Source organism: Gymnoscopelus braueri, assembly GCF_963280865.1.
Source record: "Gymnoscopelus braueri genome assembly, chromosome: 16".
NCBI classification, from domain to species: Eukaryota; Metazoa; Chordata; class Actinopteri; order Myctophiformes; family Myctophidae; genus Gymnoscopelus; species Gymnoscopelus braueri.
In genome coordinates this window covers 41,581,138-41,604,716 of record NC_137616.1, presented here as the reverse complement: position 1 = coordinate 41,604,716, position 23,579 = coordinate 41,581,138, and positions in this window count along the sequence as shown.

Sequence of the window (23,579 nt, the reverse complement as noted above, 5' to 3'; positions counted from 1 at the left end):
TTTCTTCAGGGAGTTCAGCTACTGACACTGTGGACTCCATGATGCCAGCAAGCTGTTATTCTTTGACGCTAAACTAGAGTGCAAGCATTGCTTTAACCTGCATATCGCCCCCTACTGGGGAGCGTACTCAAGTTCCCTCAGCCCTATGCTCCCTCAGCCCTATGTTCCCTCAGCCTTATGTTCCCTCAGCCCTATGTTCCCTCAGCCTTATATTCCCCCATCCCAAAATAGACCCTATGTTGCCTCAGCCCTATGTTCCCTCAGATTCATTGGTAAAATGGGGTAATTTTTTTGCTCTTGTCTGTCATGAGAAATTTTTTAGCAAGACCTAAAAAAGTGATAGACATATTTTTAACATGGGCCATGGAACTGAATTGTACAAATGGAGTGTGACAATAGACATGGCATGTCACAAAAGGTTACATTTTTTATATCTAAAAAATGTATGGACAGGTTTATACATAAAGGTGCTCTAAGTTATATTTTCTTGCTAAAACAAAATGTTGTTTGTTAAAGGTTAAAACACTATTTTCTGACAATAATCGCTATAGTGTTTGTTCAGTAACAGGGGTCTCCCCGCCTCTCCAGCTCTTTAATAAACAGAAAATACATTTTCAGGTGGGCTACCAATTTCACCCTACCAGGAGAGAGAACCCATTTATCAGCTTACATTGTATTCTTATTGTTCTTATTGTCTGTGCACAATTGAATATACATAGCATCACAAATAATCAAAAACTTGTTTGAACATTCATGCAGTCATGTAATTATGAGAAAAGTAAACAGGTTATCTTTTCTGCAAAAGGAAACCTGCCTTGGATCAAGACTGTCATACATTTATTTGTATTGATTATGTCAATTGAGTATCTATGACAGCCTTCCTTGGACACTTCCCCAAATAGTGTTTGGAGTTCCGTGTTTAAGGCCCGTACATCTCCATAAATAATATAAAGTGCTCACCTGGTAAGCACTTTATATCATTATTATTATATTACCCCTACAGTAACAGGAGGGATGTTCATGTACAATTCACCAGTGAACTAGAAAGGATAACTAAAGTCTATTTACTTTGCTTTTTTGGATGTTAGATTAGGTCAATTATATCAACGCTGTTTAATAAATGACTATAAATAAAGTCACTCATACACAGAAAGTTTTGACGAGTTTTCACTGTCAAACATCTATGCCGAGGACACAAACTAACCGGCGCAGTGCTATCTACAGTATACTCATTGTCCCATGATCTATTGAATATATATATATATATATATATATATATATATATATATATATATATATATATATATATATTATCCCCTCCATATTTTTTGTCTCTTTTATAAATAAGAACCGAAAATGAATTGGGGGAAAAAGCTATGTGTCACAGTCTATTCACAGTGTCTATTGAAATGACAACGAACACAGCCATAAAGGAAACGATAAGGAAGCCATAAAGGTATCCTTTAGCCTTAGATAGACACAAACTTTCTGTGTAGGAGTGTCTTTATTTATAGTCATTTATTAAACAGCCAATAAAGCAATGTCAATAGACTTTAGTTCTCCTTTCTAGTTCACTGGTCAATTGTACATGAACATCCCTGTTACTGTAGGGGTTGAAGGTATATCGGTATATAAGTAAAGTTGGATTTTAAAACTATTTTGTTACATAATACATGTAGCTATTATACTTGTATGTCAAATATGGTCTGAAGAATCAATAGATAATTCTGGAAATTTGAATCTGGAAAGTATGGCATTTTGAAATGGAACATGTGTAGGAACCCCAATTATAAGTGTCACTGACGGCCGAGATTTCTGACTAATAACATTAATAGTTGATCGGAGTGGGACACTTTTTAAACATTTAAATATTTTGCTTTCTGTAAGGTATTAACACATTCATTACCAGGTATTAATTAATTAATTCATCCGCCACTGCCAGCGGTTTTACCTTTAATAAAAATAATAAGCCTGAGGGAACATAGGCTCTAAATTGATATGGGGGAACATAGGGCTGAGGGAATATAGGGCTGAGGGAACATAGGGCCTAATTTGGATGTGTTTTTTTTTGTTGGAGATTGAGGGAACATAGGGTTGAGGGAACATAGGGCTGAGGGAACATAGGCATGACCCCGCTTTGGGAACTCTCCCATATATGGGCATTCACATTCCCTAAAACAGTAGTATCTCTCTGTCCTATTGTAAATATAGGTTGGAGATAGCAGCTAGCAGTTAGGAAGCCCGGATCAAAACTTCAAGTTGCGACCTTATCTCCTGACCAGGCACCGGGAGGTCTAGCAATTCCAGTCATTTATATTACAAATATTATAAATATAAATACAAATATCTCCTTATATGGCAACATTTTGAGAGACCTAGAAATAGTGCGTGTCTCTTTTAAAACCTCTTATAGCTAATTCATTTATACAAACACACATGCTGAATAAGATGGTTTTACAAAGGTTCATTTAAAAGTATGGTTCTAAGGTAAATTAGTTTATTTACTCATATTAAAGACATTTCTTGTGACTCATCTAACAGACGGATGGGGGCTGTCCCAATCATCACAGCTTTTGGGCCCGTTTGTAACTGGTCAGTGGGGAAAAGGGGAGGTGTTGAAATGTGGAGAATTCCTTAACTGAAAGGTGTATAAAGTTCATTGTTTGATGTGAATGTGTGTGCTCTCTCTCATTCGACCCACAGACAGTCACCTTGTTGTAATTGCCTTGTTTGTCTTACAAATAAAAAGACTTCAATGTGTCTTCGCTTCCGGCCTTCAACCACATATACTGTATATATAAACATATACTGTACTACACCAGCACACACAACTCAAATAGATTAGTCCAGCCTGAATGACAGCACACACTCATCAAACAGAGTAGGCACCGCTTACTCACACTAGGTGTGATTTTAGAGTAGCCAATTATTTGTTACCCCTTTTTCTCGTTATGCCAATTGACTCCTCCCCACACACATTTCTATGTTGTCACTGCTGTCGTATCCTACTGACTCACCTGCCAGTGAGGAGCCCCCACCGGGAGGACGCAGAGCCCGTAGGAGTACGTGCAATGACCAATATCACCTTCCTCCTCCCCGCCCGGCTTCCCTCCCCCGAACACGGGCCAATTGTGTTCGTGTAGACGCTCGACAAAGCCGGATGCATCACGGTGGATTTGAACCCACAACCTCTGCGGTGGTGGGCAGGGACTTTACCACTGCGCCACCCGAGTGCCCACTTACTGTACTTTCATGTGAGGCTTACTGTTAGAGCCATTTGATGTCTGTCTTTTCCTTTATATGACGTCACTGCGTCTGCGGGGCGCGGTCAAGTTCAAGGTGTGTCTGGATACTTAAGCCAGTCTGCAATCAAGCGCAGGCGGTTGCTTGTGGCAGAGGCACACAGTTTTAGACTGTGTGAGTTTGAAATTACGTTCTTGAGCACACGTCGAAACTTCTTTTTAGCCTGGCAACCATGTAGTGCCTTATAAGTATAGGACTTATTGACACTACATTTAGGTCTAAAACTACCTCAGTTCAGAGTGATTTGCTTATTGGGAGCAAATCACATCAGCGAGGCTCGCTTGGAACGCGCACGGACAGGCCGTGTGTGTTTGTTGTGGAGTGGAGTGGACGGAGGCGACGGAGCCACGGCGGAGACGGGGACCCACGGTGGACGATCAGCGGGCGGTCAGCTGCGAGGTGCGGTTCTGTGAGCGATCGCTCACAGTACGATTAGCGGCGCAGCGCCGATAAAACAATGGCCATTGTAAAAATGTGTGCACACTAACCTAAACAAACCCAATGCATTGGTAACAAGCGCCTTAAAAAGACTTTGCGCGGCGTATTGTTTGGACAAGAGTCAAGACTGTATTGCGGGTGGAGCACGGAGTATTGACTTTATTTATTTATTTATTTATTTATTATGGAGAAAGGGGAGGCGCAAACTTGCGCTGATGAAGAGGTGGAACTTGAGGTTGGTGGGGATGGGGCTTTGGGGAAACGCACGGTAAAAATGACACCCAAAGCGTTGTTGGACAAAATTGATGGTTTGGAGAAGGAGCGAAAGGCTAAACTGAATAAACTTTTAAAAATTAAGGAAGACATCATTGCCTTGTTTAAACAGCGAAAGGCAAATGAGGCAAATGATGCATTTCGCACATTTATGGGTTTATATGGTGAAGCCAAAAAGGTTCAGGGTACTTTAATGGGTTTGCTGCCTGAGGATGAAGCAAAGAAACACCAAACATGGTATGATGCAAAAAAATGAATTTTGATGGGTTTATCGAGGCAGTGAATGAAGGTAAGTTCACATGCAAGGTACAAGGTTCCCCTGATGATGATGATGAAGGTGATTTTGATGATGATGATGACAATGGTGATGATGACAATGATGCAGAGATGTCCACGAGTCTCTGAGCTCGAGTCCGAGTCAAGTCTCGAGTCTTTGAGGCTCGAGTCGAGTCAAGTCTCAAGTCTTTGAGGGTTGAGTCGAGTCGAGTCCGAGTCAAGTCTCAAGTCTTTGAGGCTCGAGTCGAGTCAAGTCTCAAGTCTTTGAGGGTTGAGTCGAGTCGAGTCCGAGTCAAGTCTTTGAGGGTCGAGTCCGAGTCAAGTCTTTTTAAAGTCTTTTTTTTTTTTAAATGGGGGGGGGCATAGATGTAAAAGTATAGACAGGTCATAATAAATCACATTAGATTCACAGATTAGAGATTTTATGTCTTTTCCCCACAATTTATTTTCATTCAAATGAAATGTGATTGAACTTGCACTAATAATGACTTTAGTTGATTTTTCACTCTTTAAAATATAGTATTTCTTAATTATTAATAATTACAGCTTGTAGATTGGCTATTTTCATGATTTTTTATTGTTTTTAAATAATAATAAAAAAGGAACATACAAGATTTCCACCCGACAGCGATAATATATAGCCAATATGGTTCTGTATCAGTATATGAGTCAGTTTTTGCAGATTTAATTCTAATTGGCTACTATGCCTGCATATGAATTTCATGGGCCTGGGTAGGTCAGAATCAGAATCAGAATCAGAATCAGAATCAGTTTTATTGTCACATCACAGGTTTACAAGGTAAAAAAGTGGGTGAAATTCGTTTTTGTACATCGTTCCCATCGCAACGTTAATTTCCATAGAAAGAAGAGGGGGGGGGGGGAGAAGAAGAGGGGTGGGGGGCAAGTGGGAAGGAGATCAAAACAAGAGAGAGCAACAGAAGGCCAGACAAGTTATCTACATATTTACAAAGTACCCTGGCTTGGCGGAGATATGCCCTGTTGCGCACACTCGACTCCGCACAGCAGTCCAACAGCAAAGCAGGTGAAAGCAATTCACTTAAACGAGGGCTGTGTTGCGCACCAAAAAACTGTCTAAATGTGGATCCCCAGTTCAAATATGATTCTTTTGGGGGGTCACGGCCTGAAAAGGTTTGCGAACCACAGCTTTTATGCAGTGAACATTACATGAGCGTAGCGTTTACCGTGGTGAAGTGTTGAATATTCACCCAGCTGGGTTTAACGAAATGAAAATCCGATGTTTCCTAAACGTGCTGTCACAGATGATCCGACCATCTTATAAAAAATTTAAGCATATGCCAAGATAACTGAGGTTATATAGCTGATTCTGAGCTAAACATATTTGTTTAATTTCAAAGTTTTTATATTTAAACTTTATGATGAAAGGCCGCGGCGGCCACACACATAGCAGCTGTTGCGCTCGCCTCTCCATGTTTACGTTAATGAGCAGCATGAAACAGCTTGACTGAAGCCGGCTCCGCGCAGCGCGCACTGGAGCAGAGGTTTCTTTGCGGGGGGGGGACAGGGGAGTGGAAGTTTTTTGGGCATTTCATTCATTTATTTGTCCAAATAAAAAACATAAAATAAAGATTGTCCACGAGTCTTTGAGGCTCGAGTCGAGTCAAGTCTCAAGTCTTTGAGGCTCGAGTCAAGTCAAGTCTCAAGTCTTTGAGGGGCGAGTCAGAGTCGAGTCGAGAGTCTCGTTTTTGGCGACTCGAGTGCGACTCGAGTCCGAGTCCCTAACTCGAGTCCCCATCTCTGCAATGATGAGATTGATAATGAGGGTTTTGTTGCCGCCGGCAAAGGTGAAAATGTTGATGAGGTTACTATTGAGCCCCATGACAGCATTTCAAATGTTCCGTCCGTTGTTACATCCAAAGTTCATTCAAAACACCATAAATCCACCACTTCAAGGTCGAGCAAAAGATCATCCACCTCATCTGCACGCATAAAGGCAGAGGCGGAAAGGGCCGCACTAGTGGCTCGTGCTGCTGCACTAAAGGAGGTGCATGCAGTGGAGGAACAGGCTGAGGCCCTGAGGAGAACACGGGAGGAACAGGCTGAGGCTTTGAGGAGAACACAGGAGGAGGAGACTGAGGCTCTGAGGAGGAGAAAGGAGCAGCTGGAGCTGAACGCTCAAATAGCAGCCTCTGATGCTAAAATAACGGTCTTCCAGGAAGCCAGTAGCAGTGTTACTGGCAGGAAATCTGATGGCATGGAGTCCTATTTTAGGAAAGGTGCTAAACCTAAAACCGTGTCTACTCTTGGTGTACAGCAGTCCTCACAACAGCTTCAGCCACCGCTAATGTCTGTTACATCCGAGCTTCACAAAGACAAGGATGCAGCTCATACGGAGCGTTTCAACCCTCGACAAAATAAACCACCATTTCGCACATCTACTTGGGGGCCTGTGGAAAGGCAAAAAAATTAACCCATGCAGCTCTATCATCATCTCCAAACAACAATCAACCATCAGGAGATCTCTTTCAAAGACAAAATGAAATGATGGCACTCCTTGTGCAAACACAAGCCTCTCACTTCCTACCACGCAGGCAAATCCCAGAGTTTGATGGTGATCCCTTAAAGTTTCGTTCATTCATAAAGGCCTTCGAGCATTGTGTGGAGGTTAAAACCAGTGACCGGGGTGACTGCTTGTATTACCTTGAGCAGTTTACTAGGGGACAGCCAAGGGACCTGGTACGCAGTTGCCTTCATGTGCCCGTACTCGAGGAGCACTTTGGAAATCCAATAAAAGTAACAGCAGCTTACATGGACAAAATCATGGCTTGGCCAAATGTCAAGGCAGAGGATGCGAAAGGTCTTCAAGCCTACGCACTGTACTTGCGTCAATGTTCTAATGCCATGGGGGAGCTACAGTATTTGGAGGAGCTAAACGTGCCGGCTAACATGAAAGCTCTCATACAGAAACTCCCATACAAGCTCAGGGAGCAGTGGAGAGGCAAGGCATTCGACATTATTGACAAGCAAAGACGAAGAGCTTGTTTCAGAGACATTGTGAAATTTATCGAACAACAGGTCAAGATTACTTCCGATCCTGTCTTTGGTGACATCCAAGACACTCCTCTGGTAAAAGGAGGAATCAAAACCAAGCCTCAACCTCAAATAAAATCTCAGTTCAAAAGAAATAGTTTTGCAACTCATGTGGCAGTTGCTGACGACGAGTCAAAATCAGAGCCACACCAGAATACGTTTCAGAACAAGAGTATCTCCTAAAGAAAGACAATCCCTGGAACCTGCTTGTATTGCACACGTGGACATAGTGTGGAGCAATGTCCACAACTGGGGAAGAAGGCACACAGAGAGAAGCTGGACTTTTTAAGGGAGAAGGGCCTGTGTTTTGGGTGCCTGTGCACAGGGCACATAAGCAAGTACTGCGACAGGCGCATTACTTGTTCGCACTGCAACAAAACACATCCCAGTGTGCTACATATTGAGAGGAAGGAAATGGGGAGCCCTGGAGGTACCGAAGTGCCCAAAATAAAAGCAGAGAATTGCGCTACATCATCAACTTGTGGCCATACAGGGGCTGGCAACAACGGCATACTCCCCATCTTGCCCGTACAAGTTAAGTGCTCCAAGGGCAGCAGGGTGGTCCAGACTTATGCTTTTCTGGATCCAGGAAGCACAGGTACTTTCTGTTCCGAACAGCTGGTGAATAAGTTAAACATAGAAGGCCGAAGAGCGAAGATTCATTTGCGCACCATGGCTCATAGCAAGACCGTGCCGAGCTGCATTATTAATGGCCTGGAAATCTCAGAATTGACTGGCAATCAGTTCTTTGAGCTTCCTGACGTATTCACCCAAAGGGAAATGCATGTGTCTACTGACAACCTGATCAGTGAAGAGGAGCTGGATAAGTGGCCTTACCTCCAAGGTATCCAGATCCCTCGAATAGCAGCTACTGTGGACCTGTTAATTGGTAACAATGCCTCCAAGTTAATGGAACCGTGGGAGGTGATTAACAGCCATGGGGATGGACCGTATGCTGTCAGAACCCTACTAGGATGGGTAATCAATGGTCCATTGCAGAATAAAATGCAAAGTGGGAGTGGCAGCCCCACAGTTACTGTCAATCGCACAGGCGTAAACAGGTTGGAGGAACTGCTTATTAACCAGTACAATCATGATTTCAATGAGAGGACCTCTAAAGACGAAGAGGAGATGTCAAGAGAGGAAAGGAAGAATATGGAACTTGTGGAGAGCTCTGTTCAGCTACAAGATGGGCATTATCAAATGAAGTTACCTTTCAAGTCAGAAGACATTACCTTGCCAAATAACCTCTGCGTTGCCAAGCAACGTATTCGTGGCCTGGAAAGGAAAATGCAGAGGAATAAAGAGTTTCACAGTGAGTACACAAGTTTGGGGTGTGGTATATACCCCACCATGGTGTGTACCACCCTAGGAAGGGCAAGCTACGGGTGGTGTTTGACTGTGGAGCGGAGTTCAAAGGGGTCTCACTCAACAGTCAACTTCTGCAAGGCCCAAACCTAACCAACTCCTTGGTAGGAGTTCTTCTACGGTTCAGACAGGAGTTTGTGGCAGTAATGGCAGACATAGAGGCTATGTTCCACCAAGTCAAAGTGGCAGAGGAGCACAGGGATTTCTTGAGATTCCTGTGGTGGCCTGAAGGGGACCTAAGGCAGAATCTTGTAGAGCATCGCATGACCGTCCATTTGTTTGGAGCAGTATCGTCACCCAGCTGCGCATGCTTTGCTCTTTGAAAGACTGCTGAGGACAACAAGCACAGCTTTCCAGTAGAAGCGACGGACACCATTAACAGAAACTTCTACATGGATGACCTTCTGAAAAGCCTGCCCTCTGACGAGGATGCTGTCCTCTTGATTACGGAACTCATGTCTGTCTGCCAGAAAGGAGGTTTCAATCTTACAAAATGGATCAGTAACAGCAGGAAGGTGCTCCAAAGCATTCCAGAAGAACACAAATCGAAAAACCTGCATGAACTGGATCTGGACAGAGATAAGCTGCCTATGGAGAGAGCTTTAGGTCTTCAGTGGTGCATTGAGACCGACACCTTTACTTTCAAGCTGAAGGTCAAGGAGAAGCCCCACACCAAGTGTGGCATGCTATCCATCATCAGTTCTGTCTACGATCCGTTAGGATTCCTAGCACCACTCATACTCCCTGCCAAGCGGTTGTTGCAGGAGTTATGCCGACAGAAGTGTGATTGGGACGACTCAATACCTCAAGCCTTCCAGCACAAGTGGAACAGGTGGCTAGCAGATCTTGAGAATGTGGCAGATTTCAAGATCTGTCGTTGCTTGCAGCCCAAGGATTTTGGAGGTATTGCAACTGCTCAATTGCACCACTTCTCCGATGCTAGTGAAAGCGCTTATGGTACCGTCACCTACCTCAGAATGGAGAACGAGGAAAAAGCGGTTCATGTTGCTTTCCTGTTTGGAAAAGCCTGAGTGGCTCCACTGAAGCCTGTTACCATACCCCGCCTAGAACTCACAGCCGCCGTTGTCGCTGTTAGAGTGGATAAAATGCTTCAGACAGAGCTACAGCTTCCACTGAGGAAATCAGTCTTTTGGACAGATAGCACATCAGTCCTAAAGTACATTAAAAATGAAGACAAGAGGTTCCTAACATTTGTTGCAAACAGGGTAACAACTATACGGGACCACTCGGATGTGTCACAGTGGCGATACATCCCCACATCACAAAACCCTGCCGACAATGCTTCTAGAGGATTGAAGGCAGAAGACCTGGTCAAACAGAAATGGATTGGGAGCCCAACGTTTCTATGGCAGCCTAAGGAAAGGTGGCCAGAAGCTCCCGTGGATGTCTACATCACTGCTGACGACCCAGAGGTTAAGCGAAATCTCTTGGTGAATGCAACCGTTGTTGATGCTGTAAACGCTACTCACCAACTGATAGCCTTTTACTCTGACTGGCAGAGATTAAAGGTTGCAGTTGCCTGGATCCTTAAACTAAAGGAGGTCCTACTAATCCTGAGTAGGAAAAGAAAACAGCTACAGCTTGTAAGCACTGGTGGTAATGGATCACCCGTATTGGACGTGCATAAGGAAATGCAAGCTGTGAGAGCTTCCCTAGGATGCCAGAAGGTGTCGCTTGACAATCTCTCAGAAGCGGAGGAATCTATAGTTTCCTTTTGTCAGCAAGAGAGATTTCAGAGTGAAATAACTGCATTAAACTGTGGAAAAGCAGTGCAGAAGAGCAGCACCATCTACAAGCTAGATCCAACCTTAGATGGAGGTCTTCTGAGAGTTGGGGGACGACTGAATAGAGCGGCTATGCCCGAAGAGCTAAAGCACCCCCTCGTCTTATCTAAAGATCAACACATCTCGAGCCTTATCCTCCGGCATTTCCACGAACGGCTGGGTCATGCAGGAAGGAATCATATACTTTCCACTGTAAGGAAAAAGTATTGGATCACAAACGCCAATTCTGCAGTGAGGAAGATCACCACAAGGTGCAGATTCTGCAGACGTTACAGAGGAAAAACCGGGGAACAAAAAATGGCAGATTTGCCCACAGAGAGAGTTGTTCCAGATCTCCCTCCATTCACTAACGTTGGTGTAGATTACTTTGGGCCCATCGACGTGAAAAGAGGTCGAAGCATTGTAAAGCGTTACGGAGTAATCTTCACTTGCATGACAAGTAGAGCCGTTCATCTGGAAGTGGCTTACTCCCTCGATACAAGCTCATGTATCAATGCTCTCCGAAGATTCATCTGCAGGAGAGGACAAGTCTCTCACATAAGATCGGACAACGGTACCAACTTCGTGGGAACAGAAAGAGAGCTAAGAGAGGCCTTAGCTTCTTTTGATCAAACCCTCATCGAAAGATCTCTAGCACAAAAGGGAGTCAAATGGAGTTTCAACCCACCGGCCGGATCTCATTTCGGTGGCGTATGGGAACGCATCATCAGAATGATCAGAAAGATCTTAAGTTCTGTGCTTCGCCAACAGACACTGGACGATGAGGGCTTTCAAACGGTGTTGTGCGAGGTTGAAGCTATGCCGAATGATCGCCCCATCACCAGACCTTCTGATGACCCAAATGACCTAGAGGCTTTGACACCAAATCACCCACTCCTAATGAAAGGAAAACCAGTTCTTCCACCAGGACTGTTTGACAAGGGAGATCAATATGCAAAGGGAAGATGGAGACATATCGCCGATCTCTTTTGGAATCGATGGGTGCACGAGTACCTACCGCTACTGCAAGAACGACAAAAATGGACAAAGGAAAAAAGGTGTTTTATACCTGGAGATATCGTTGCAGTGGTGGATTCTTCAGCACCAAGAGGATCTTGGTTGCTTGGAAGAATACTGCAAACCTTTCCCGATAAGAAGGGTCTCGTACGTTCAGTTCGTCTTCAAACCAAGACAAATGTAATTGAAAGACCTATAACTAAAATCTGCCTTTTGTGTGAAGGTACAGATTAAACCTATTGTTTGTGTGAGTTTGAGTTTTTTGCAATAATTTATATTGCCTGAGTATTATTGCCAGAAAGGTTTTTTGTTTTTTTATTTCGTTTATGGCTCTTTTGTGGAATATTTTTTTAATTGCTCTGTTTTTTCCACCAGTAGCAATTAGGGGCTGGTGTGTTAGAGCCATTTGATGTCTGTCTTTTCCTTTCTATGACGTCACTGCGTCTGCGGGGCGCGGTCAAGTTCAAGGTGTGTCTGGATACTTAAGCCAGTCTGCAATCAAGCGCAGGCAGTTGCTTGTGGCAGAGGCACACAGTTTTAGACTGTGTTTGAGAGAACGGTTGGGCTATTACTCCCGTGCATTTAAGTTTTATTTATGTTTTGTATGCTGACAGTGACGGTGAATAAACCTTTTTTGAACTAAGTGGACAGTTTGAAATTACGTTCTTGAGCACACGTCGAAACTTCTTTTTAGCCTGGCAACCATGTAGTGCCTTATAAGTATAGGACTTATCGACGTCCGTCTATATGCATGTGTTCTTTTTTCCTTGTCTCCTTTTTGGATCTCATGTTTTCTGGACTCTTAATGGAAAGTAAACTTCAGCGAATAATCCCGAATCTCAAATCATGGACACGAATATGGACATAGACTGTTCCTTTCCATTCAATGATGTGGATGATGATGCATTTGGAATAATGGGATCGCGGAATTATGTGGATTATACTGCACAGAACTATGAGGAGCTGAATCTCAAATCGTTTGACTTCACCGAGTACAAGCCATATGAACTTGGAATTAACATTGACCCAGTAAACCACGTTTACAACGACACCAACTGCAACTGTGAGTACTACACTGAGGAACAGTTTAAAGGCAATATAATAATGGATGGTAGCTCGTCAATGATACACTTCAACAGCAGAAGTCTCCATAAAAACTTTAAAGACATTAAGGACTTTTTATCAAAGTTTAGCAAGTTCAGTGTCATTATTGCCATATCGGAATCCTGGCTCACAAAAGTCACGGAGGCCGAAGTGCAACTTGACCATTATGAACTATTCACAATTAACAGAGCAAACAACAGGTATGGAGGTGTTGCCTTGTATGTACATAGCGACTTTAAATGCAAAATAATTGAAACAATGTCATTAATTGTAGAAAACATAATGGAAATTATTACAGTGGAAATATATGAGGAAAAATCAAAGAGTTTAATAATAAGTAGTGTATATAGTGTAGTATATTTGATAACATAGTATTATTTAACTTCACAAGTCTACAGGGAGCATACAGACAGAAGAAGTGGATTGAGTCAGAGAGAGGTGCCTTTTGGTCTGAGCTGGTTGGGGAGTTAACATTGGTTGGGGAATTAACATTCTCTTTGTTGTTTAGCTGGGAGACAGAGGTCTATGCATCTGTCTCCATCCCCTTTCCTGCTTCATACAGGTGCAAATTGAATCAGGGGGCTCGAAGGGTGATCTATTGTTTGTGCCGGGTGGGGGGGCTCACCTTTGAAGCTCACACACCCACATGTACCTTCTCTAGATCTCTCTGTTATATAAACTGTACCGAAATGCATCTTAGTGTGTGTGTGTGACTCAGCAGCCGGCAGGCTGTTGTGTGGTGTGGTGGGGACCTCAGGGTCCCCATAGGAAGCTGTTTGTACTTATGCAATAAATGGAAGCAACGAAACCTCACTAACTAGTGATGACTCCTTCATTCTACAACCATTCATTCTCATCTCTGGGACAACAAACTTATCTGCAATATGGCGTTGTTGGCAACTACAAAAGCAATAGAAACCTTTAAGTCTGTGGTTTTCAGATACCACATTATGGCGTGAAGTCGGCAGTCGCGTTGGTTTGGTTGTTGATACTGAGCCAGGCGTCGAAAGAACGTGCGGCGGCTGAAGGTCATCATGGACATCGACACGGGATGACGACAACTTTTCGAGAATCTACAAGGAGAGGACTTCATGACCAGATCTAGGACGGCTGCACGACTCATCTGGCTGCTCAACATATCTTCTGCGATCGCTAGAAGGGCGCGCTGCGGTGCGGACGGCAGAGCGGAGAAATTGGTGTGTCGAATTTCTTCGTGGCGGGTATGTTGTGGGGAGAGGACAGCGGGTGCCGGCAGAGCGGAGGACTTGCGATGAAGGGGTTCTTCGTGAAGAGTGTGGTAACACATCTTCAGCGATCGCGAGTGGAGCGCTCTGTTGTAAACATGCAGCTATCTGTTGGAAAATCTGGGTACGGCGCTGGAGCACGGCTGGGTGAGAAGATGACGTTGAGGGAGACTGCAAGAGAGACATTATCGAGCGGGACACTGCGCATATGGGACCTGGGGTTATGTTTTTGTGATGAGCGTGGGTTAAACTGTGGGGCTATAGCTGCCATGGGGAGTGATGCGAGGGTATTTTTTTACTTTCTGGTCTCCTGTGTTTAATGTGAGTTTACTTTGTGGGTTATTGTTTCATTGGGGGGTACGCTGCCTTCTTTTTTCCGTGTGGGCACTTTCGTGGTAGTTGTCATATATGCTTGATGGTACGGTGTAAAACTTAGGGATAAGAATTAGGCTATCTTTGAGTATATTTTGGTGACTGGGCGAGGGGGACATTGATCTTGGGGGGTGGTGTTATCGCTTGGTGGGCGTGATTCGACTGTGTGCTGTCAGCTTCCACTGGGTGGGGGCTGTGTAATGTTTTATCCTGGAGTTTAAAAGGCTAACAGAGGGATCCTGCACGCTAATTAGTTTTGGGGGTGTCTATTTGATGTAATTCGCCGTGTCGCTGTACTATGTAATCTTGGTTTTTGTATGTGCATTGTTCTGTGTGATGTTGTTTGCTGTTTTAGTTTTCCTGAATGTTAACTTTTTTTTCCTGGTTGGTGTTCCGGTCGCTTTTCATGGGGGGCGGATTCTTTGTGTTTCTTTTGAAATATACGTGTTTGTGAGAGACGTTTAATGTCTCTCATGGGGGGAATGTAGTATATTTGATAACATAGTATTATTTAACTTCACAAGTCTACAGGGAGCATACAGACAGAAGAAGTGGATTGAGTCAGAGAGAGGTGCCTTTTGGTCTGAGCTGGTTGGGGAGTTAACATTGGTTGGGGAATTAACATTCTCTTTGTTGTTTAGCTGGGAGACAGAGGTCTATGCATCTGTCTCCATCCCCTTTCCTGCTTCATACAGGTGCAAATTGAATCAGGGGGCTCGAAGGGTGATCTATTGTTTGTGCCGGGTGGGGGGGCTCACCTTTGAAGCTCACACACCCACATGTACCTTCTCTAGATCTCTCTGTTATATAAACTGTACCGAAATGCATCTTAGTGTGTGTGTGTGACTCAGCAGCCGGCAGGCTGTTGTGTGGTGTGGTGGGGACCTCAGGGTCCCCATAGGAAGCTGTTTGTACTTATGCAATAAATGGAAGCAACGAAACCTCACTAACTAGTGATGACTCCTTCATTCTACAACCATTCATTCTCATCTCTGGGACAACAAACTTATCTGCAATATGGCGTTGTTGGCAACTACAAAAGCAATAGAAACCTTTAAGTCTGTGGTTTTCAGATACCACAATAGAACTCCCGGATCATGTCTTGACACGTTCAGTGATAAGATGACTGATTTATATGGTAAAATCATTGAACAAAAGACGGTGTATGTATGCGGTGATTATAATGTAAATCTTTTGAATTCAAAGGAAAACAAAAAGAGACTTTGTGGACACAATGTATAGCTTAAGACTATTTCCTGTTATTTTAAAACCAACAAGAATAACTTGTAATAGTGCTACCTTGATAGATAATATTTTTACGAATGACATTGAGAGCAAAGTAGTAAGTGGAATTTTACTAAATGACATCACTGACCACCTTCCTGTTTTTGCAACCTTTCACAACTCTATTAAGACAAAAACCCAAAGTTATCATGATCAAACATTTATTCACAATAAAACATCAGAAGCTGTAGATGCTCTAAAGGAAGACCTGGGGAAGCAAAACTGGAATGTGGTCTATACACACGATGATCCAAATGAGGCTTATGATGGATTCCTCTCTATTTTCACTGCCTTATATGATAAGCATTGTCCATTAAGATTACAGAAGAAACACACATTTGAGGAGAAGCCTTGGATGACTAGAGGCTTAGAAAATGCATGTAAAAAGAAAAATATATTGTATACGCTGTTTTTAAAGAATAGAACTAAGGAAGCTGAAAATAAATATAAAAAATACAAAAATAAATTAACTAACATAATGAGACTTAATAAAAAGGAATACTACAATAAACTGCTGCAACAAAATAGAAATAATACACAAGGTACGTGGAACATTCTAAACAGCATAATTAAGAAACATCTGATTATCCTGATCACTTTATCACAGAAAATAAACCAAACATATCTATAGCCAAGGAGATTGTAAATGAATTTAATGATTTTTTTATAAATGTAGGTTCAAATTTGGCAAATGAAATTGTTGACCCAATAATTAAGGACGGAATAGATGAGAATATTATTAACAACAACCCCAATACTATATTTTTAATGAAAATTGAGGAGAATGAATTAATTGAAGTGGTAAATAAATTTAAAAATAAACGATCTACTGATTGTGATGATGTAGATATGAGCCTAGTTAAAAATATTATAATATATATTGCAAAACCACTGACTCATATCTGCAATCAGTCACTTCAAACAGGAATATTTCCCAATAAAATGAAGACAGCTAAAGTAATTCAAATTTTCAAAAATGGAAATAAGCATATATTTTCTAATTATAGGCCAATTTCCCTTCTCCCTCAATTTTCAAAAATACTAGAAAAACTTTTTGCACATAGGTTGGAGCACTTCATAGAAAAACAAAATCTATTGAGTGACCAACAATATGGATTTAGATCTAACAGATCTACAACCATGGCTGTTATGGAACTTATAGATAAAATATCTACAAACACTGAAAATAATGAATACACTGTGGGACTATTTATAGATTTAAAAAAGGCATTTGACACTATAGACCATATATTATTATTGAAAAAACTAAATAGATATGGTATTAGAGGGGTAGCTAATTAAATAAAAAAAATTACCTAGAAAATAGATTCCAATATGTACAAATAGATAATAATAAGTCTGAATTATTGAGGGTTACATGTGGGGTCCCACAGGGATCGGTCCTGGGGCCAAAGCTTTTCATCTTATATATCAATGAGATATGCAATGTATCCAGGAAGTTGGACTGTGTCTTGTTCGCTGATGATACAAATTTGTTTTGCTCTGGTAAAGATCTGAGGCATCTTCTGGATACAGTGGAAATGGAACTAAAAACAATAAAACGATGGTTTGATGCAAATAAATTATCATTAAATTTAAATAAAACAGTTTATGGTATTTGGAAATAGACAAATTGAACAAAATATACAAATTATGATAGATACAGTAAAAATAGAGAGAGTCTATGACAACAAATTTCTTGGAGTGGTTATTGACCCTAAGTTGAGCTGGAATCCCCATATAAATCCCCGGGACTTGCGGGACGGGACTTGACCTCGGCGGGACGAGGGGGGGAGTTGTGCTCCTTGGCCTCCGACATGGTCTCCCTCTCCCCCAGGTGGCTCAGGGGGACCTGGACCTTCCTCATCCTTTTGATGGTCTGAGAGACGGACAGAGGAAACAGCAGCTGTACGTCACGCTCTGCATAAAACGCCTCGTTGCCGCCTAGTTCTGTGTGACGTCTGTAATCACGTTTAATCCATTAAGACCGGGAACATAATCTGTGTCATTTTAAGATTTCTTTGGCTATTCAAAAAATTGCAGCTTGTAGATCTTGTAGAAGCTTGTAGAAGATTGTATTTTTTGAAAAATCGTGGACAATTTGTGCAAATCTTTGAATATGTATATATTTTTAATGTGAAAATGTGTAACTCAAATCTTTGCTTCTGGGGGTCCCTGGAAGAAAACATTTTGAGATGGGGGTCCGTGGGCCAAATACATATCTAACAATGTTTTCTAAATCCTATGTTGCTATATCAGTGGTGCTCCAACTTTTCAAATTATATGTATTTGGCCGCGGACCCCCATCTCAAAATATGTTGTTCCATGGACCCCCAGAAGCACAGATCGGAGTTAAAAATGTTCGCTTTAAAACAAATATATATATTCAAAGATTTGCACACATTTTCCACGATCACAGAGGTTCAATGGACAAAAAGGAACTACGGACATCACAAACAGCTTTGAGGAAACCAGACAAGACACTTCTAGATGTCATACAGGTTTATAAATGAGATACTTCTAGGTGACGTACGGGTTTATAAATACTTACCATCTTTACTTCCGGGCCACTTTTGCGGATCTGCTGTACGGCGTCGGCTTGCCGCACATTCTCCATGGACACATCGTTGACCATGACCACTCTGTCATTCACCCTGGAGACACACACACACACACACACACACACACACGCGCACACACACACACACACACACACACACACACAGAGGGGTCCTAGTGTTTAGGATCAACACACTGTGTGAATATTCACATTTTACTTACTTAAAAATAAGTAAGTAAGTAAGTAAGTAAAATGTATTTGTAGAGCACCTTTACCAGAAATCACAAGGTGCTTCACAACAATAAAAGCAGAACATGATTATCAATAATAAAATAAAAGACAAAATAAAACAATCGCCAACCAACCGGTAAACTTAAGGAAATCAATACAGGATAAATTATGTCACAACACTACAGCTGTAATCATAAAGAGCTACTGTATGTAAAGGCCTGTTTGAATAGGAATATGCATTTTAACCCATTCAATCTGGGAACGCATACTGTGTCGTTTCAGATTTTTGTTTTGCTATAACCATTATTGTATACTTTGGGCTATTCTTTTTTTTGAAAAATCGTGAACATTAGTGCAAATCTTTGAATATAGGCCTGTATGTTTTTTAAAGCGACATTTTTAACTCAAATCTTTGCTTCTGGGGATTCCACAAATGTGTGTTTTTTTTTAAACATTATAATATCAGTGGCTCTGAAACTTTTTTCCTATCAAGGACCCCCAAAATGATATGTATTTGTCCACGCACCCCCATCTCAAAATATTTTGTTCCAGGGACCCCCATGCAGAATCAAATATTTGAGTTAAAAATGTCTATGTAACGGCCGGGATACGAACAGGGGTCCCCCCCGTGGAGAGCCAACATCTTAACCACTAAGCCAAAGGGAATTTCCTATGACGTGGGGGAGATATTAGAATTATTAAAATAGCAGATCCACAAGGTCATAGTGCGGCACTCAGTGCCGCGCTATGACCTTGTAGATCTGCTATTTTTGAATAGCCAAAGAAATCTAAAGTGACACAGTATGCCTTCCTGGATTGAATGGATTAAAGGGTAGGTGTTTGTATCAGAGGAGTGCATTGAGTAGATGGTTTCTGAAACATGCACACGCACAAGTAAACCATGTCACGTGTTTTACAGCATCATGTGACATGAGACAGAGCTGTGTTTCTACCTACACTGTTGAATATATACGGTACAGTATATAATATGCCACACATATACGTACATTGTACAAACGCTGATCTATATTTAATATCTATTATCTATTTTACAACCATTATGACCTTCATTGATGGCACTATTTATCTCAAGCATCTCATTCTATTCAGTTTGAGGTCACAGAGCATCAACATTAAGAAACTAAATGAATAAAGCGCTCAGATCAGGAGAGACCAGGGCATCACCACAGAGAGGATAACTTAGTGCTTTCTAATGCACTGCAGTGGTTTGAAAACACGCACGCACGCACAATCGCACGCACAAACGCATGCACGCACGCACACTTACAGTAGCAGGCCTTCTGCAGGGCTCGCCTTCGTGACATCTGAGATGACGATGGAGGTCTCTCCATCGTCTCTCCATCGTCCATCTCCAGTCATAAAAGCATGATTTCGACCTCCTATGATGGTGAAGCCAAAGCCAAGCCGTGGTGACTGCACACAAACATATAAAGACACAAACATCACACATACTGTACATTCTTATTTTTTCTTTTTTTTAAGAAAACAGTAGGTACACAATGCTCCTCCGTCCACCCCTTACACAACAAATAAGCCATACACGACATTGAGATAATTATTAATAATAATAATAATAATAATAATAATAATAATTATAAAACAGATACAAAATAAATAAATACAGAACTAATAGCAATAACACTGACAAACAAGCAAACAAACAATACACACTATAAGCAGTGACCGCTGTGAGCAATAACTGTCCACACTCCATGGCTCCAGATCAGTGAATAGGTTCACTATTGAACACCTCTAGAACAGTGGAGACCAAAGGTCTTGGAAAATGTTATGTTTTTCACATGTTTGTTTCCAGCTGGTTACTATCAGCCCCCCAGGTCAGTCCCAACAATACATTCTCCACTGGTCAGTGACTGTGGCCAGTCTACTGAAACGGTAAATGAATCTAGGACGTTTTTTTTTTTTTTTTTTTTTTTTAAACAATAATAATAATCAGGCATGCAAACAGCCCCGAGGTGAAAAGGGTGACAACATGCTGTTTTTTTTCGGGTCAGGTGTCACACTATTGCCCTATTTGGATTCAAAACGGCTAGTGGAAGCTGAAAAGCTACAAGTTTGCATGTCTGAATAATGCAAAAACAGAAATATTTGTTTGCATTTGCTTTTTTTCTCCCCCATATATTTTCATGATAAAAAAGTGCGTATCATATCGAAATCGTATCGAAGTTGTGTGCCCAATATCGTATCGTATCGTTTCGTGAAATGTGAAAATCGGCACACCCCTAGTGTGTGTATATAGATATACCGTATATATATATATAATTATATATACCGTATATCTAGGTGTGCCCTGGGATTTTTTGGCTATGCCAGGTGTGCCTTGGCACAAAAAAGGTTGATAGACACTGCTCTACCGTAGCATAGAAGAAGCTGAGTTTGATTTGACGGGGGAGGTTGGAGTTCCATACACTGGTCATGCCGTTCAGGGCCCTCCATGCAAGTGCCTCGGTTGAGTTGACCCATGAGCCCAGGTACTTGAAGTCCTTGACTTCCTTAAGCACAGTGCCTTCTGTTGTTGTCAGAGGTGGATGTTCCGGTAAGGTGTTATAGGTGATAACCTCAGTTTTCTTGGCATTAAGCCTAAGGCAAACCTTGGCACACTCTAACTCCACTCTGTTCAGGAGTTCCTGTGCTTGTTCCACGCTGTCGGAGAGCAGGCTGATTTCGTCCGCATAGTCCAGGTCTGTCAGGACTACTGTGGGGTGTCGTCTCGACGACCTTGGTGTTAGAGTGAAGCCAAGATACTGCTCTCGTCCACTGATGGCCTTCCTGAGTGCATAATCCAGGACTATATGATGAAGAGGAAGGGGGCTAGGGTGTCCCCTTGCATTACCCCAGCCAGCATGTCAAACTCCTCGCTGTGGCCATCTGGGGTCACCACCTTGGCCCTTGTTCCTGCGTACATGGTCTCTATTGCTAGGAGTAGGTTGGTAGGGACACCGTAGTCCTCAAGGACCTAGTGTTACACCCAACTCAGTGACTGGCTTGTGATTGGCTAGGGGATGAACTAATCACTTGAAATAACCATCTTGTAATCACGTGATCTCCTGGGTCTGAGGATGAGATGGTCATCCATGTGTCAGCGAACAGCGCCATCTAGTGGAAAAACACGGAAAACACGTCAAACCCGTCAATGGCGGTGTGGGCTTTGGGAAAGAAACACGTCAACCACGTCAATGAGAATGAGTTAAAGGCTGTGAATCATTGGTTTCTTTCATTTTTTAGGGCAATTGCGCAAAGTTGCCCTAAGAAGCATCTATCAGCAGACCACAAGGGGAGGTTAACGCAAATTAATCCGAAATTGTCAATCCGAAATTGGTAAAAATGTGTTTTGTAACAAAACATTTCTAACTCTACAAACTAACTGACTAAAATGTCAAGTATTTCGTTTGTTCGTTCGTGTAGGTCTACACAGGCAATCAGCCAAGAAGCGATATCATCATCCAGTTCAATGAGGCCGCTGACTCCATGTGGTGATTTGAAGATTGGGCATTCACAGTCTGTATTTTCCCACATTCACAGAGATCAGTGGCAGACATTCCAATCATATGCAGATAGAGTTGGGTCTTAGCTACTCCAGAGCGAAGTCTGTTGACCCAGGCATTCCGTGGTATATGTCGCACCCAGGAGGATTGGTTGAAGAAGAGTTGATGAACTTTGAATTGGACCATTGCTTGTACCAGCAGTCAGAGTCTATCCAGGGTGTGGAGTCTCCTAGTTTCGGTCGAGAAGTGTCTGCGTTTGAGTCTCTGGTCGGCATATCCAACAGGCGGGGGAATCAGGCTTGTTGGCTAGCTTCAAGGTCGAAGGAGGGGAAAGGAACTGGTTGGAATAACGTGTTCCTTCCACGCGCTACATTCTACCGGGGAAACTTCCCCCTGTCAGGTGATACTCACTCCTCATGCATTGAAGGAAGAATGAGCTCAGTTCGGGGCTCTCCATAGGCTGGCAGAGGGAGAGTAGCGCCCACAATCACAAGCTTAGGCATTGGCACTGGGTGAAAAAATAGGGTTACAAAATTGTGGGATAAAAATGTAAAAGAAAAAAAAACAATGTTCTGCCTTATAGGCACTGTGTGTGTGTGTGTGTGTGTGTGTGTGTGTGTGTGTGTGTGTGTGTGTGTGTGTGTGTGTGTGTGTGTGTGTGTGTGTGTAGTCTACCCTGTGTAGTGTTACAGTGTGCTGTTCCCATATGACTGTCTCCTCCATTGCTGCACTCTGAAACACACAGACATGAAGAACACGTTATTCATCTGCTGAAGATTGATTTGATTGATTGATTTATTGATTGAATATTTTATTAACAAGTTAGTTAACAGTAGAGGTAGTGCAGTCAAAGGTTAAGCTAAAAGGATAACACAAATATCCCCAGGGGGCTTGCTTCCATTGTGGTCCATTGTACTCAATTCATCAGTAGGACATACAACACATATCGGTAGCATCAACAGGTATTTACAGAGAAAGGAGGATTCTACTACCAAGGTTTTCCAATTTGTTCAACTAACACCAATTATTATTGTATTTCATTATTTTCGCTTAGTTTTGAGTTTGGGTTAGGGATCGAGATCTTTAATGTCTTTTGGTAGGTAATTCCACATTATGGTGGCATCGTAGTAGAAGGAATTTCCCCCGTGTTTGAGACAAATTTTGGGGGAGCGGGGTCAGATGATCTCCCTGTGGCGTTGTGCCTATGGACATCACTCACAGAGAAGAGAAGTAGTTTGACAAGTGCCTGTACACAGGCACTGAAGAACACTTTGCATTCATGAGGTGAAGACCATTATTCATGAGGTGAAGAACATTATTCATGAGGTGAAGAACATTATTCATGAGGTGAAGAACATTATTCATGAGGTGAAGAACATCATTCATGAGGTGAAGAACATTATTCATGAGGTGAAGAACATCATTCATGAGGTGAAGAACATTATTCATGAGGTGAAGAACAGCATTCATGAGGTGAAGAACATCATTCATGAGGTGAAGAACATCATTCATGAGGTGAAGAACATTATTCATGAGGTGAAGAACATCATTCATGAGGTGAAGAACATTATTCATGAGGTGAAGAATATTATTCATGAGGTGAAGAACATTAATCATGAGGTGAAGAGTATTACAAGTTAGGAGGTTTTTTCACCATTAATCTGGAGATAGTTGTTTTGTCCATCATTGATTAGAATGAAAAGGTGGAGTTAGGAGGTTTGACTGACAGTTT